At 40.0% G+C, this 14,838-nt stretch overlaps 1 protein-coding gene across 4 annotated transcripts in view; it reads left to right on the top strand.

The window, feature by feature from the left end:
* The window catches only part of LOC109889868 (inactive ubiquitin carboxyl-terminal hydrolase 54), a 121,231-nt gene that overhangs the window by 22,780 nt on the left and 83,613 nt on the right, over nt 1-14,838 (top strand). For all 4 annotated transcript variants that reach the window (XR_004209830.1, XM_031823422.1, XM_031823423.1 and 1 more), the window contains exon 2: nt 1,898-1,999. The gene's annotated coding sequence lies outside the window, so the exon portion shown is untranslated. The remainder of the gene's footprint in view (nt 1-1,897; nt 2,000-14,838) is intronic.

The following is a 14,838-nucleotide window of genomic DNA, read 5'->3' as shown; positions in this document are numbered from 1 at the left end:
GTGGAATTTTGTTTGAAACTCATTGATGTATAGAGGGCAGCAAATGTCTGATCTCCCTCCTGCTAATGGGAAACCATATTATTGCTATTTGTAGTATTTGAGTGACACACACATGGTTAGCAGATGTTAATGCGAGTGTAGCGAAATGCTTGTGCTTCTAGTTCCGACCGTGCAATAATATCTAACAAGTATATTATCTAACAATTTCATAAGAACTACCTTATACACACAAGTGTAAAGGAGTGAATAAGAATATGTACATATAAATATATGGATAAGAGATGGCCGTGCTGCATAGGCAAGAGGCAGTAGATGGTATAGAGTACAGTATATACATATGAGATGAGTAATGTAGGGTATGTAAACATGATATAAAGTGGCATTGTTTAAAGTGACTAGTGATACATTTATTACATCCAATTTTTAATTATTAAAGTGGCTAGAGATTTGAGTCAGTATGTTGGCAGCAGCCACTCAATGTTAGTGATGGTTGTTTAACAGTCTGATGGCCTTGAGATAGAAGCTGTTTTTCAGTCTCTTGGTCCCAGCTTTGATGCACCTGTACTGTGTAACGGCTTTCTTCCTGGGAAGGAGAGGCGGACCAAAACGCAGCGTGGTTAGAGTTCATGTTAATTTAATAAGGTAACTCAAACATGAACAGGATACAAAACAATAAACGTGAAAACCGAAACAGTCCTAACTGGTGCAGAGACAATGACTCACACCTGCCTCTGATTGAGAACCATATCAGGCCAAACATAGAAATAGACAAACCAGACACACAACATAGAATGCCCACCCAGCTCACGTCCTGACCAACACTAAAACAAGGAAAACACACAGGAACTATGGTCAGAACGTGACATACTGACCTCGCCTTTTGGATGATAGCGGGGTGAACAAGCAGTGGCTCGGGTAGTTGTTTACCTTGATGATCTTTTTGGCCTTCCTGTGACATCGGGTGGTGTAGGTGTCCTGGAGGTCAGGTAGTTTGCCCCCGGCGATTCATTGTGCAGACCTCACTATGTGCCTCAACATTGAGTGTTAAAGATACTAATTGCTACTCAAGCCATCCAATCAACAAGTAAGCTATGAAATATTGATATTTATTAACCACTCGCAGACCAACTAATGGCAGAGACGCATCATCAATAACTGTTTTGCTTGCCTATTGCCTTGCCATACATTTGAATTGAAGCTCTGATTCAATGAGGCACGGTGTGTGAGATTCATAAATATTCAAGTGATTTAGAGGGAGGAGCAAATGGCAAACAGCAATATCACACATGTATTCAATGATTATACAGTGTTTATGTCTTGCAGTCTGTGTCACTGACTATAGGAAGGGGAGACATTTTTCTCAGCTAGACCTTGTCCATAATTTAACATTACTAAATGCTTACTGTGTATTTGAAAATCGAGAAACACCAAAAGAGCCATGAAACAAACACCCTTCAAAATGTATAAAACCATGTCCCGTGTGGCTCAGTTGGTAGAACATGGCACTTACAACGCCAGGGTTGTGGATTTGATTCCCATGGGGGACCAGTAGGAAAATGTATGCCCTCACTACTGTAAGTCGCTCTGGATAAGAATGTCTGCTAAATGACTCAAATGTACGACTGTAAAATACATGTTAGAACTGTTCCCAAAGTTCCCTTTATACTGAAGCACAGCATAAATTATTCATCTTATATAATGCCTTGTGTATCTCAGCGCTTGTAGAGGTTATGTAAACATACTCATTGTATGGGGAGCCCTGTCAAGTTCAGTGTGTTTCCTCTTTCCTGGCAGCCCTGCTGAGTGTCTGTCTCTTTAATAGGTGTACAGAGGGGAGGTGGGAGGGGCTTCCTGAGGAAACAGGTATGTGCTGACAGGGATGATGTCATTATTTCAGTGTCACCTGGGAAGACCTACGTTGTGGCGGCTCCACTATCACACCTCACAGCTGCTAGAGAGACCGGAGTGCAGATGCCTCCCAGGCGGCACGTTGATATAAGTAAGTACAGAAAAGAGCTGTCTGTTATTGAAACTGCACTTTTGTCAAGGTAAGGGGTTGTCTTACAGTCGGGAAACCTGTTTCACAAGTAGCTTAGCAGGTGTGACAGGATGGGAGCGAAGCATCACTGAGCAGCAGACATCACAGACTGTATGTTTCTCTGCCAGTAATCCCTTGTGGGGCATGAATAGTGTATTTTGGGGGAAAGCATATTTTAGTCATAAGTATAGATGTGATGACTACAGCTGTCTCTTGAATAAGTAACTGAATGCTAATGTGAGAAGCCACAACCTTGTTTAAAAAGATGCTTTGCTAGTTTAATTCACCAATAAGGCCCGAGGGGGTGTGGTATATGGCCAATACACCACGGCTCAAGGCTGTTCCAACCCCCGAGGTGCGTTATTGCTATTATAAACTGGTTACAAACAGTAACAGTAAAAAGTAGAACAGTTCAAATAAATGTGCTGTCATACCCGTGTTACACTTTCAGCCAATCAGCATTCAGGGCTTGAATCACCCAGTTTATAATGTCCTTTATGCCATGTCATTGTTGAATACTCCTTTCTCATTGGCTTGAAGGAGATTCCAGAGCGTGCATTATTTCCCTGTAATGAACGGTGTACTTGCACAGTAGAATTCAATTGGTGTTATTGAATTCGATTTTCATAATAGCAAGCTATGATGGTTTGGTTAGCTAAACTAGCAAGCTGTTTGTTTACCAATGCAACTACTGTAGCTATCTAGTAAACTTGCTAGCTACTTCAGTGCATGTTGAACACATTTTTACCTGCAAATTAACACATTTCTAGTGTTAAATTATAGCCGTGGTATAAAAGGGATAATCAACTCAGGGCTCTATGCGTTCTCTGGAAAATGATGCAACTCCGTGGAGTTGCAACTTCACATCGTTCATTCTTTTCTATAGAATGCATAGCCCCTCGTTGATTATCCCTTACTTATTGTTGAATTTATGCCCCTTAAAATAGTAACCTGGAGTAGATCAGTGCATGGGCCAGCTGCATTACTCACCATGCTCCCAGCTCAGTCCACTGGGCTTCATCCAAGGACTATTTGCATATTAGTAAATGTATGAAACCGTGGGAGCCAAGCAATTTCTTCCCCAATCTCAATGTTAAAAACTTTTGTTTGAGAGACGCCTCCTGAATCTATTGCCCCATTATTGTGGTGAATATGGTCATATATCTTTTCCTGACATTTACATACAGAGAAAAAAACTAAGACACTAGGCATCTTCCCCCTTCAAAAAGTGCCTCATGGGAAACCTTGAAAGATACTCTGTGTGACTCAAATGACTAAGAAGGTCAAATGACTAAGAAGGTCAAAACAGTCCTAGGAAACCTCTTTGAATGACAAGGTACCTATTAGAAGGGCACGGCTTTTACTTAATAGGTGTGTTGTCTAACCAATTGCCTCAAGGTGGTATGACTGAGAACAGCCCCAGGGTGTGTGTGTGTTTAGGTACCATCATATGACTGTGAGTAAACAGTATCTCAGCCAAGGTGGCTGTCTAAGAGCTAGGTCGGATGATGTCATTCAGGAAGTGGAGTCAGTGGACACAGTGAAATAAGGTACTGTACCGTGGGTCTACTGTACCATATGGCCTGTCACAGAGTCATATGACACATATCTCAATTACTCGTCTTTGTTTGGAACGCTTGAGAGAAGTTAAGTTGCTATTTCGTTTGGCATTTTACCGTCAAAATACAAAGTCTCCTAATTTTGTGTTTCCACACGTTGTTACTATTAATAATTTTGAATATCCCTGTTATGCTCAGGTATTAGATTATTATGACACCAAAGGTTATGTATTTTGTTATTACATAGAGGCATATGAGCCTTTCAAGTATGATATATTAACTGGAGCAAACTTATACAGCGTAAAAACAATCTTACTCTGTCTCTCTCTCCCAGAAACATACACACGCACACAAACACATATTTGTTGAAAAAGCAAAACAAAACCCTTTTTAATTGGTCTGGATGTGGACCCCCTCTTTGTTAGCAGGCTGAGTGGGGGCCTTTGGAGAAGAGGAAACTCCTGTTTGAGCAGAACGCCGGTGCATTGTTACGGGGCCAATGCTTTGTTTTCAAATAACAGCTTTTGTCTTCTGAATGAATGGCCTATTGTGAGAAAGGGTTCTAATTCCCGAATCAAAGCTTGACACAACTTGCAGATTGTGTCCCTTATTTATTTTTATTTTATTGAAGTAATCATTGGCTTTTCTTGGAGTAGAGGGGCATCTCCTCTGGAACTGTTCATATAGGACACCCAGTAGCATTCACGTGGTACACTTTGTTTTCTAGGTTGTGTTTGTGATATTCTCTGGGCTTTATTTCATTCGTGTGCAGATGACAGGCTGTGCTGCAGCTTTCAAAAGTGTTTTTTTTCATCCGGGTGATGGATGCAGATAAGAGTTGGAGCAGGCACCTGTTGCACTGCAAATTAGCTGGAAAGGGATAAACATTTTTTTTGACCAATCCTCTCAAATTACAAGCTCCCAACAAAGGAGGAAAGCTTAGAACAGAGTCCAATAGGCCTTTTCTTGATGATCACGTTGAGTCACACAATTGTGGTATTTCAATCATATTGTTGTGTTTTTCTCTGAGAACTGTATAAAAAAATGTGGCACACAAAGTAGCCTAACATGACTTATTATGGATCAGATTGTGTTGTGCTCCATGCTCCTAGTGCTAACACGGACTTCCTTCAGATGAACTCTTTGTATTTTCTCATTAGGGTTTGAATGATTTTGTCCTCCTTTCACACCACAGCTACAGCTTTCTATATAGTATGTGGTGCTATGGAATTGTAGCAGGGAGTGTGTAGGCAGTCAAACACAGTATTTGTTGACTTAACACGATTACTGCCTTTGACAATGTGTTTACCTAAGCTTCTCCTTATGTGAAGTTCCACAAATGTCCCTTGTGATAAGCACTACCTCATGTGTTGTATGGTGGTGCTTGGAACTTTTCTCCCTGCATTAAAACGTTTAATTTTCCCCACAATCCCTCCCTGCCCTATCATTTTACAAGTAAAGCCCACACCCTGAGGGTTCACACAACTATTCATCCGCCAATATAAAGTTTAATGTTGGCCAGTCTCTCTCCTCCCTTCCTTCCTCTGTGGAATATACTGAAAATCATCCACCTATTTAGTCATATACAGTTTCGTGTGAAAACTGTTTCCAGTCACGTTGTGTGAGTCAACTCACGCTGTTATGACAGACTCGTCTCAGAGTTCAAAGTCGCCTTATGGTCTCTCTCTGGATTGGACATTTGCCACCTTTGAAAACAACCACTGTTGGATTAAAGATATCACAGCTTGGCTGTGTGCCACTAACACCATAACACAGTCACAAGCTTGATTAGAGTTAAAGGCCCAGTGCAGTCAAAACTTGATTTCCTGTGTTTTATATATATTTCCAAACTAAGAGGTTGGAAAAATAGTTTGAAATTGTGAAAATCATGATAATACATTTTTATTGTAAGAGTTGTTTGACAAGAACACCTGACATTTCAGCCTGTTTTGGTGGAATGGAGTTTTTACCTACCTGGTGACATCACCAGACGCTAAATGAGTTAAACCATTACAGTATAAACCCTGTCTGGGGGGGGGGGTTCTACTAAACTATATGGAATTGCTTTAAGAAGGTCATACCAAGGATCATTTTGCTACTGGATTTTGAATTTTAAGACCCGTTGAACTATATATTTTAAATGTATTTGTCCTTACTGCTATTAGCCTATACAAACGCATTGTATAACAGATTCACTACATGGAACAACATATACAAATCTCAAGGAATATATATAAGAAAGATTAGGAAACACTTTAAAATGTTTTTTTACATGTATTTAAACCCTTTATTTTTGGAACTAAACAGTTCCCATATATACAGTTGAAGTCAGAGGTTTACATACACCTTAGCCAAATACATTTAAACAGAGTTTTTCACAATTCCTAACATTTAATCCAAGTAAAAATTCCTTGTTTTAGGCCTGTTAAGATCACCACTTTTTTTTAAGAATGTGAAATGTCAGAATAATAGTAAAGATAATTATTTATTTCAGCTTTTATTTATTTCATCACATTCCCAGTGGGTCAGAAGTGTACATACACTCAATTAGTATTTGGTAGCATGGCCTTTAAATAGTTTAACCTGGGTCAAACGTTTCGGGTAAGCTTCCACAAGCTTCCCACAATAAGCTGGGTGAATTTTAGCCCATTCCTCCTGACAGAGCTGGTGTAACTGAGTCAGGTTTGTAGGCCTCCTTGCTCGCACACACTTTTTTAGTTCTGCCCACAAATTTCTATATGATTGAGGTCAGAGCTTTGTGATGGCCACTCCAATACCTTGACTTTGTTGTCCTTAAGCCATTTTGCCACAACTTTGGAAGTATGCTTGGGGTCATTGTCCATTTGGAAGACCCATTTGCGACCAAGCTTTAACTTCCTGACGGATGTCTTGAGATGTTGCTTCAATATATCCACATAATTTTCTATCCTCATGATGCCATCTATTTTGTGAAGTGCACCAGTCCCTCCTGCAACAAAGCACCCCCACAACATGTCTGTTAACAATTGTTGGAAAAATTACTTGTGTCATGCACAAAGTAGATGTCCTAACCGACTTGCCAAAGCTATAGTTTGTTAGCAAGACAATTTGTGGAGTGGTTGAAAAATTAGTTTTAATGACTTCAACCTAAGTGTATGTAAACTTCCGACTTCCGACTCTACTCCCATTAATGTTTTCAGCTGATGCTGGGGGAACTTCAGACGAGTCTTGTAGTGGGCATCCTAGTTCAAAACAACTGACATGTTTGTGAGAGCAGTGGTGGAAGAAGTACCCTATTGTTGTACTTGAGTAAAAGTTCAAAATAAGTTAATAGAAGAGATTTTCAAGTGAAAATCAAAGTCACTCAGTAAAATCCTACTTGAGTAAAAGTCTAAAAGTATTTGGTTTTAAATGTACTTAAGTATCAGAAGTACATTTAATTGCTAAAATATACTTTAGTATCAAAAGTAAAAGTAATTGTATAAGTAATTTCAAATTCCTTATATTATGCAAACCAGACAGCACCATTTTCTTGTTTTTTACATTTACAGATAGCCAGGGGCACACTCCAACACTCACACATCATTTACAAACGAAGCATGTGTTTAGTGAGTCTGCCAGATCAGCGGGGCGGCAGGTAACCTAGTGGTTAGCGAGTCGGACCAGTAACCGAAAGGTTGCTAGATCGAATCCCAGAGCTGACAAGGTAAAAATATGTCGTTCTACCCCGGAACAAGGCAGTTATTATAAATAAGAATTTGTTCTTTACTAACTTGCTTAGTTAAATAAAAAATGTTTAAAAAAAGGTTCTCTTGATAAGTGTGTGAATCAAACCATTTTCATGTCCTGCTAAGCATTCAAAATATAATGAGTACTTTTGGGTGTCAGGGAAACTATATGGAAGTAAAAGTTATATATGAAGTAAAAGTTGCCCAAAATATAAAGTAAAAAGTAAAGTACAGATACTCCAAAAAACGACTTAAGTGGTACTTTCTAGCATTGTTACTTAAGTACTTTACACCACTGCAGACGAGTAGTCCAAACTATTCAGACGCGACAGACAGAAGTTGGCAGATCGGCTGTACTGACTTCAGATGAGTGCCAAGACGCTTGTGGGTGTCGTAGAGCAAAACTGAGAACTCTATCATATTTGTGAGAGTCTCATCTTTCCATAGAGGGGTCATAACCCTTCAGTCCCTACAGACGGTTTTGTAAGAAGACCGATTTTCATGATATCTGGGGGAAAAAACACTCTCTAGCGCTGTCACCTTTCACTGCAGATGCGGAAGTGCGACATCGGTAGATGTTGTTGATTGAGACACATCTAATGCAAAAGAAAACTATAACTATTACTTGAGAAATTGCTCTTTGCGAAGAAGCTTTTTTTGTTTATTTTGTATCATGTTAATTAAAAACAAGCACAGTAAGGTACTTAACTGTTGGCCAGAAGTGATTTGATATTGAGATAAACCATCTGCATTGGACCTTTTAATGAAGGACACTGAACAGAGAAACTGTGGCGTTATTCATTTCTAATGAACACCACCTCATACTATTTGTATCGAGGAGTACTCGTACAGATGTAGGATCTTCATTTCGTCACCCAGTTGCAGGAGAACTTTTACATTGTAGTGTGTTTGAGGTTTAAAAAAGGCTTCTGAAATTTTAATTTCCACTTTGACATTTCAGACTTGATTTTCCCTTACTAAACATGTATCAACCCCTACAAAAATATCCATTCATTATAACCCCCATAATAATTCACATTCATGTTGTGTTGCTGTAGGATTGTTTTCCTGCTGTAGCAAACTGGCTCAAATTTAAGGAGTTCCCGGACTGGCAGAGCTCCAGATTAAAGGGTAACATAGCCCTGTTAATCATATGGGTGGAAGAGGACTATGTGGCTCATAGCTGCGTAGCCCTCAGACTGGGTGTAAACATTCCTTGAGAATGAAAATGGCCGTGTGTTAGAAATGTGGTGTGGTAGCTGTTGCGCACTCAATAGTGTAAACTGCTTGGGTAATTCCCAATATATACTACCCACTGGGCACAGACGTCAGTTCAACGTCCACTTTTGATTTACATTTGGTTGAGTTTTCAACTAACGTAAATAATATGTGAAATCAACAAAACATTTCACCATGTCATTGGATTTAGGTTAAAATACTTTTTGCAAGTCCAATTAGTTTCCCACGTTGTTTCAATGTCATTTTTTGGGGTTGAAATGATGTAGAAACAACTTTGATTCAACCTGTTTTTGCCCAGTGGGTAATTTTTCTCTTACCTTTGATAATTACACAAGTTTTAGACAAGTTTTTACATACTTTTTGTTGTTGTATTTTACCGCCTTTTTCTCCCAATTTCAACTCATCGCTGCAACTCCCCCAACGGGCTTGGGAGAGACGAAGGTCGAGTCGTGTGAAATATGACCCGCCAAACCGCCCTCCTTAACACCCACCCACTTAACCGGGAAGCCAGATGCACCAATGTGTCGCAGGAAACACAATTCAACTCACAACCGAAGTTAGCCTGCAGGCGCCCGGCCCGCCACAAGCAGTTGCTAGAACCCAGGCCAAACCCTCCCCTAACCCAGACGATGCTGGGCCAATTGTGCGCCGCCCTATGGGGCTCCCGGTCACGGCCGGTTGTGACAGTGACACCTCAAGCACTGCGATGCCGTTCCTTAGACCGCTGCGCCACTCAGGAGGCCATTTAGACAAGTTTTAAAAATTCTAATTGGCTACAACCCCAAGGCATGCGTAACAGCCTCAATGCTGATTGCTGAAATACCTGTTCTAATATAGGGGCCAGTTAGTTGCCATCTATTGATTTTGACATGTGATGGCTCTAATCATTACAGAAGTCAATAGCGTACCCTCTACTTAATATACAGTAGGTCTGTGGCTGGTTAATGTCACCATCCAGACAAATTCAAAAAGGGTATGGTGAAGCTCATAATATTTGAGTGCACACCCAGGTCCTACAGAGGATAGTGTGTACGGCCCAGTACATCACTGGGGCCAAGCTTCCTGTCATCCAGGACCTCTATACCAGGCGGTATCAGAGGAAGGCCCTAAAAATGGTCAAAGACTCCAGCCAACCTAGTCATAGACTGTTCTCTCTGCTACTGCACGTCAAGCTGTACCAGAGTGCCAAGTCTAGATCCAAGAGGCTTCTAAATAGCTTCTACCCCCAAGCCATAAGACTCCTGAACATCTAATCAAATGGCTACCCAGACTATTTGCATTGCCCCCCTCCCCCTCTTTAATAAGCCGCTGCTACTCTCTGTTATTATCTATGCATAGTCACTTTAATAACTCTACCTACATGTAAATATTACCTGGACTAACCGGGCCCCCACACATTGACCCTGTACCGGTACCCCCTGTATATAGTCTCACTATTGTTATTTTGCTGCTGCTGTTTAATTACTTGTTCCTTTTATTTCTTATTCTTATTCGTATTTGTTTAACTGCATTGTTGGTTAGGGGCTTGTAAGTAAGCATTTCACTGTAAGGTCTACAGTGAGTAGGCTATTGGTTGTATACCTGTTGTATTCTGCGCATGTGACTAATAAAATATCATTTGATTTGAAATATTTATTTTAGTTACTCAATTGCATGATTACTAATATTATTTTATGTCAAATTATCCAATAGCCTATTTCAAAGTTGATGAGGCTACATATAATTACAACTTCCTCCCGCTATTAACATCGTATAGTCATTATTATTAAGCTACTCAGTATGACCATTATTACAATAGAACACTGCTGAACTGAGTAATATTTTTTTCTGTACAGAATGTTTCTCGCTACGGTCTGCGTGGTCGAGTACCATCAAACAGGAAAAAAGTGTCGTGTCCGTTTCTCAAACGCCCCCTCCACTGTGATTTTATTTGGGAGACTGCCTGCGTTGTTTCAGTCCGCAGGTAATGGCGCCACCCCTCCCCCCAGCCCAGCTTCCAACCCAGCACAGTCTCACAGAGCACGTTATGAAGAATTCAATGCCTGCTGAAATTGGTTATGCGGAATTTTTGGGGGGTGTTTGAGAATCCTGCAGCTGAAGCGAAGGTTACTACCGTAGGTTATCCGGAAACATTTCCCCGAATGAAAAGGTAAGTTTGTTCGCGCTACTATTTTAGAGGATTGTGTTTTGATCTGTTGTTTTGAAAATACATGTAAATACATTGGGTTAGGATGTTGTTATTACACAGAACCGTTACTTTCGTACAACTTTACAGCCTTTATTTTGAGTTTTTAGGAATAATTATCAGAGTTTTTTGTTGTTGATATGGTTCCAACTAGAGGCAGGGGAAACACTGAGTAGAAGTTTTAGCCCTTGCGCATTGTCTGTGACTAACGGTATATAGAGCTGTTGAACTGAGGCACGGGATGCTGCATTGCTCGGAATCTGTTCATTGTTCTCTGGGAGTTGAGTTGACTAACGAGATGCTTTAAACTTCACTCGCGAGAAACGGTTTAACAGAAATGTTATATGTATCCGTTCATGTATCCACCCTTGTTCACATTGGAATGTCGCACACCGCGAAATGTTCCTGTGTATCGGTGCGATTCATGTAACAACATAAACATAACGTTGAAAGTATGTTATTCAAATGAATGAATGGGGACTTCCGGTAAACTACCCTACGTTTGATTGTGCTATTCCATAATATGGTGAAATAGAGCGTTTATCTCCAAAATAAACTTCTACCTACGAAATAACAGAATAGCAGGCATGACTAAATTGAGTTCGCTATAAGCTATATGTTTTGAAGCACCTGCTCTTCAGGCTACTTGATTTATCTTTGGTGGTTGGAATGAGGACAATATATTTGGTTTGTTTTCATTATTTCAATTTGATATTATACTGACTCCCCTGGCTAACAGCTGTCTTTGCTGCATTGTATAGTGTATTCACATGTAACATTTGACATAAATGTGTGTAATTGAGAAATTGAAACTAATATTCTATTGTTCAATTAAAATGAGTGTATTATATTGATACGGGTTAGATGGACTGTAGTTTAATCAAAATAGCCTTAGTCATTTTCCTCTTCATTATGTGATAATTATGTTGTGAATTAGTGTGATCATGAGTCATGATGATTCATATTTTGTTAGGCTATTGCTATACATGTTGACCAGTCATCTCTTCACAAATACTTGTTATAGAGACAGACGGATCCACTATCATTGGACTTCCACTTTAACGTCAGAACATCAGTCAAAAGAACTGATTTCACCATTACAAGACCGGTCTGCTTCACACTGGGTTCACCTCCAGAACTAATGGACCGTGTTAACAGGCTTTGGTGCCCATGACAGGCCAGGACTCGCTGCACTCTGGCCCACCCACTGTTGTGGTGGGGTGATGGTCTGTGTGTCATTGTAGGAAAGGGGTGTATTGACATACTAATGGTGTGTACAACGTTCCTTTTGCTGAAACCATAGGTCGAACTCTTCTTTCATAAGCTTTAAACTCATTCAACTCATCTCAATCAAATGTATAATCTGTCAGTGCAACTGTTGCATCAGGTGTCTGGATTCATGTCTGAGAATGATGGAAGGAATTTGGTTGACCCATAATGACATCACCAGGTCATGTCCTCTGAAAGGCTGGGTGGATTTCTTGTTGTTGCCATATTGCTCATATACACTAATTTCATATCAGAAGTGCTAATGAGGTAGGGGCTAGGGGTTGGTTTGGTATAAGAATTTAGCGTCTCTGGGGCAAGGCGTGTCTGTGGGTTTTGGCCGTTTTGTGTCGAAAGCAGTCAAGGCTCATTAACACATACGGCCAACATCACAGCATCTATCGCTCTCCCTTTCTCTCTCTCTCTCTCTCTCTCTCTCTCTCTCTCTCTCTCTCTCTCATTCCCCACCCTACTATTCCTCACCCAGTTTTCACCCCCATTTTATATATGGCTGGTCATTGAAGGACACAATATAGGCTTACCATTTGTGACTGACATGGTTCATATGGGATTTCCCAAAGATTGTTGTTATTGGTGGAGTTCTGTAAGATAATTTTATTGTATTGTGTAATAGCAATTATATCGGTCATGGTAACACAGGTAAGATTACTTCCACACAAGGTGTTTTTGCTTATTGGGATCCCCTAGCAATGACAATTTTCTGTGCTGTAGGTCTGATGTTATTTATGTTTAGGCAGGAAGCAGAGCAGTATTTAATCCAAGCTAAAAAGGCAGGGGCTAGCTGTAAACACAGAAGATGCCAATTTTTTGACTTAGTTTATGTTATCCTCCGCTGCATTTGTATTTGCCCTATGCGGGTTCAGAAATGGCTCGGGGTTAGAAAAGCAAATGCTAAAATTATTACGAGTGGGAATCTATCACTTAGGCCTATGAGCAAATAAACAATTATTGAAAAAAGAAAATACAAAAACATTGTATTTACACATTCATCATCATTAAGCTCCTTTTGAAGTGTGGCTCCCAATGGAACAAGTGATGTAGGGCTGCCTTGGAAGTGTGTTTTAGTAACGTTACTGCCTCAGCTCCTGTGTTTGGGCTGTTGTGTTTCTGTTGACCTTACCACTCTTGTTTTATTGAATTGATCCCAAGTTGTGTTATCCCATCGAAATCAAATAAAACTTTATTGGTCACAGATTTGCAGGTGTTAACGAAGGTGAAGCGAAATATTTGTGTTTCTAGTTCCAACAGTGCAGTAATACAAAAAAATGTAAGAAATATCAGAACGAGTCTGGAATATATACACTACATGGCCAAAAGTCTGTGGACACCCCTTCAAATGAATGGATTCAACTATTTCAGCCACACCCGTTGCTAACAGGTGTATAAAATTAAAATTAAGCATACAGCCATGCAATTTCCATTAAAAAACACATTAGGAGTAGAATGGCATGTACTGAAGAGCTCAGTGACTTTTAAAGTGGCACCGTCATAGGATGCCACCTTTCCAACAAGTCAGTTTTTCACATTTCTGCCCTGCTACAGCTGCCCCTGTCAACTGTAATTTATGAAGTGGAAACATCTAGGAGCAACAATGGCTCAGCCACAAAGTGGTAGGCCACACAAGCTTTTTTTAGTTGAGCAGTCTAAAGTATATATATATATATATATATATATATATATATTATGACACGAGCCACCTGTCTCAGACGGGACTAATCCATTGCGGAGGCCGCGGGGGATGGCACACCAGTACCACCAGTAGTACATTTACAGTTAATTCCCATAATTTCTAATCTACAATGTTTGTTTGGTTAAGGTCATTTATGTTAATGTGTTCAATATATTATGTTTCAAGTTTGCTAGCAGGAGCTTCAGGCCTGACCCAAGTTAATAGTGATACAATGTTTCAAGTTCATTGCAGACAGGCCATGCGTAGCCAATGTGATTTATAGGATATTTATTTTTATCAGGATATTCTCTGCCTGCAGGCTGCAATGTTTTTATTTGTTGGTTTTATGTAGGCTATTTTTACATAGTTGGCAATGGAAATTACTTTTAGAATTTTGATTAACCACATGATAATGCTTTTGAGATACAAAGGCATTATTATAAATGAAATTAAACTGTTCCACGAAAATGTGCATATAAAAATCATAACTGGCACTCAGATGGTAGAAATTGTAAGATAAATTGGCACTCCAGGTGGAAAATGTTGTCAATCTGCGAAGGCCAGCAGCAGCGGGAGGAAGAGGGTCGGGAGCAGTTTTCTTTTTTTTCTGGTTAGGTTATCTTGATCTCTGGCTCCCTCGAGTCATTTGTGTGTCTTAATTATTTAGTCACAGTGTGCTTAAAGCATCAGACATGCTCAGTAGCCTACATATAGTTGATTTTATTATTAACACACATGGTGTAGGGAAAAAGACTCGTTTAAAAATGTAGACCAATCGATTGGTCGAAAGAACAAATGACTAGTTCAACAAAGATGTGTTTTAGTCGGGGACAGCCCAGGTGTGTATAAACAGCGTGAACGGTATATGAATAGAAAAATTGTGTACAGCAGTAGTTATATAGGATGAGCCTTGACTAGAATACAGTATATACATATAAAGTGGGTAAAACAGTATGCAAACATTATTAAATTGACCAGTGTTCAATGACTCTATGTACGTAGGGCAGCAGTCTCTAAGTTGCAGGGTAGAGTACCGGGTGGGAGCCGGCTAGTAACAGTGATTAAAGTTCAGGGCAGGGTACTGGGCGGAGGCATGTCTGTCGGCGCCATCTTGCTTCTATCCATCCACCCCCCTGCTATGCTGAGAGTTGAGT

This window comes from Oncorhynchus kisutch, linkage group LG4 (genome assembly GCF_002021735.2).
Source record: "Oncorhynchus kisutch isolate 150728-3 linkage group LG4, Okis_V2, whole genome shotgun sequence".
NCBI lineage: Eukaryota > Metazoa > Chordata > Actinopteri > Salmoniformes > Salmonidae > Oncorhynchus > Oncorhynchus kisutch.
The sequence above is the reverse complement of the archived record's forward strand: the minus strand, read 5'-3'. Positions and strand labels throughout refer to the sequence as shown.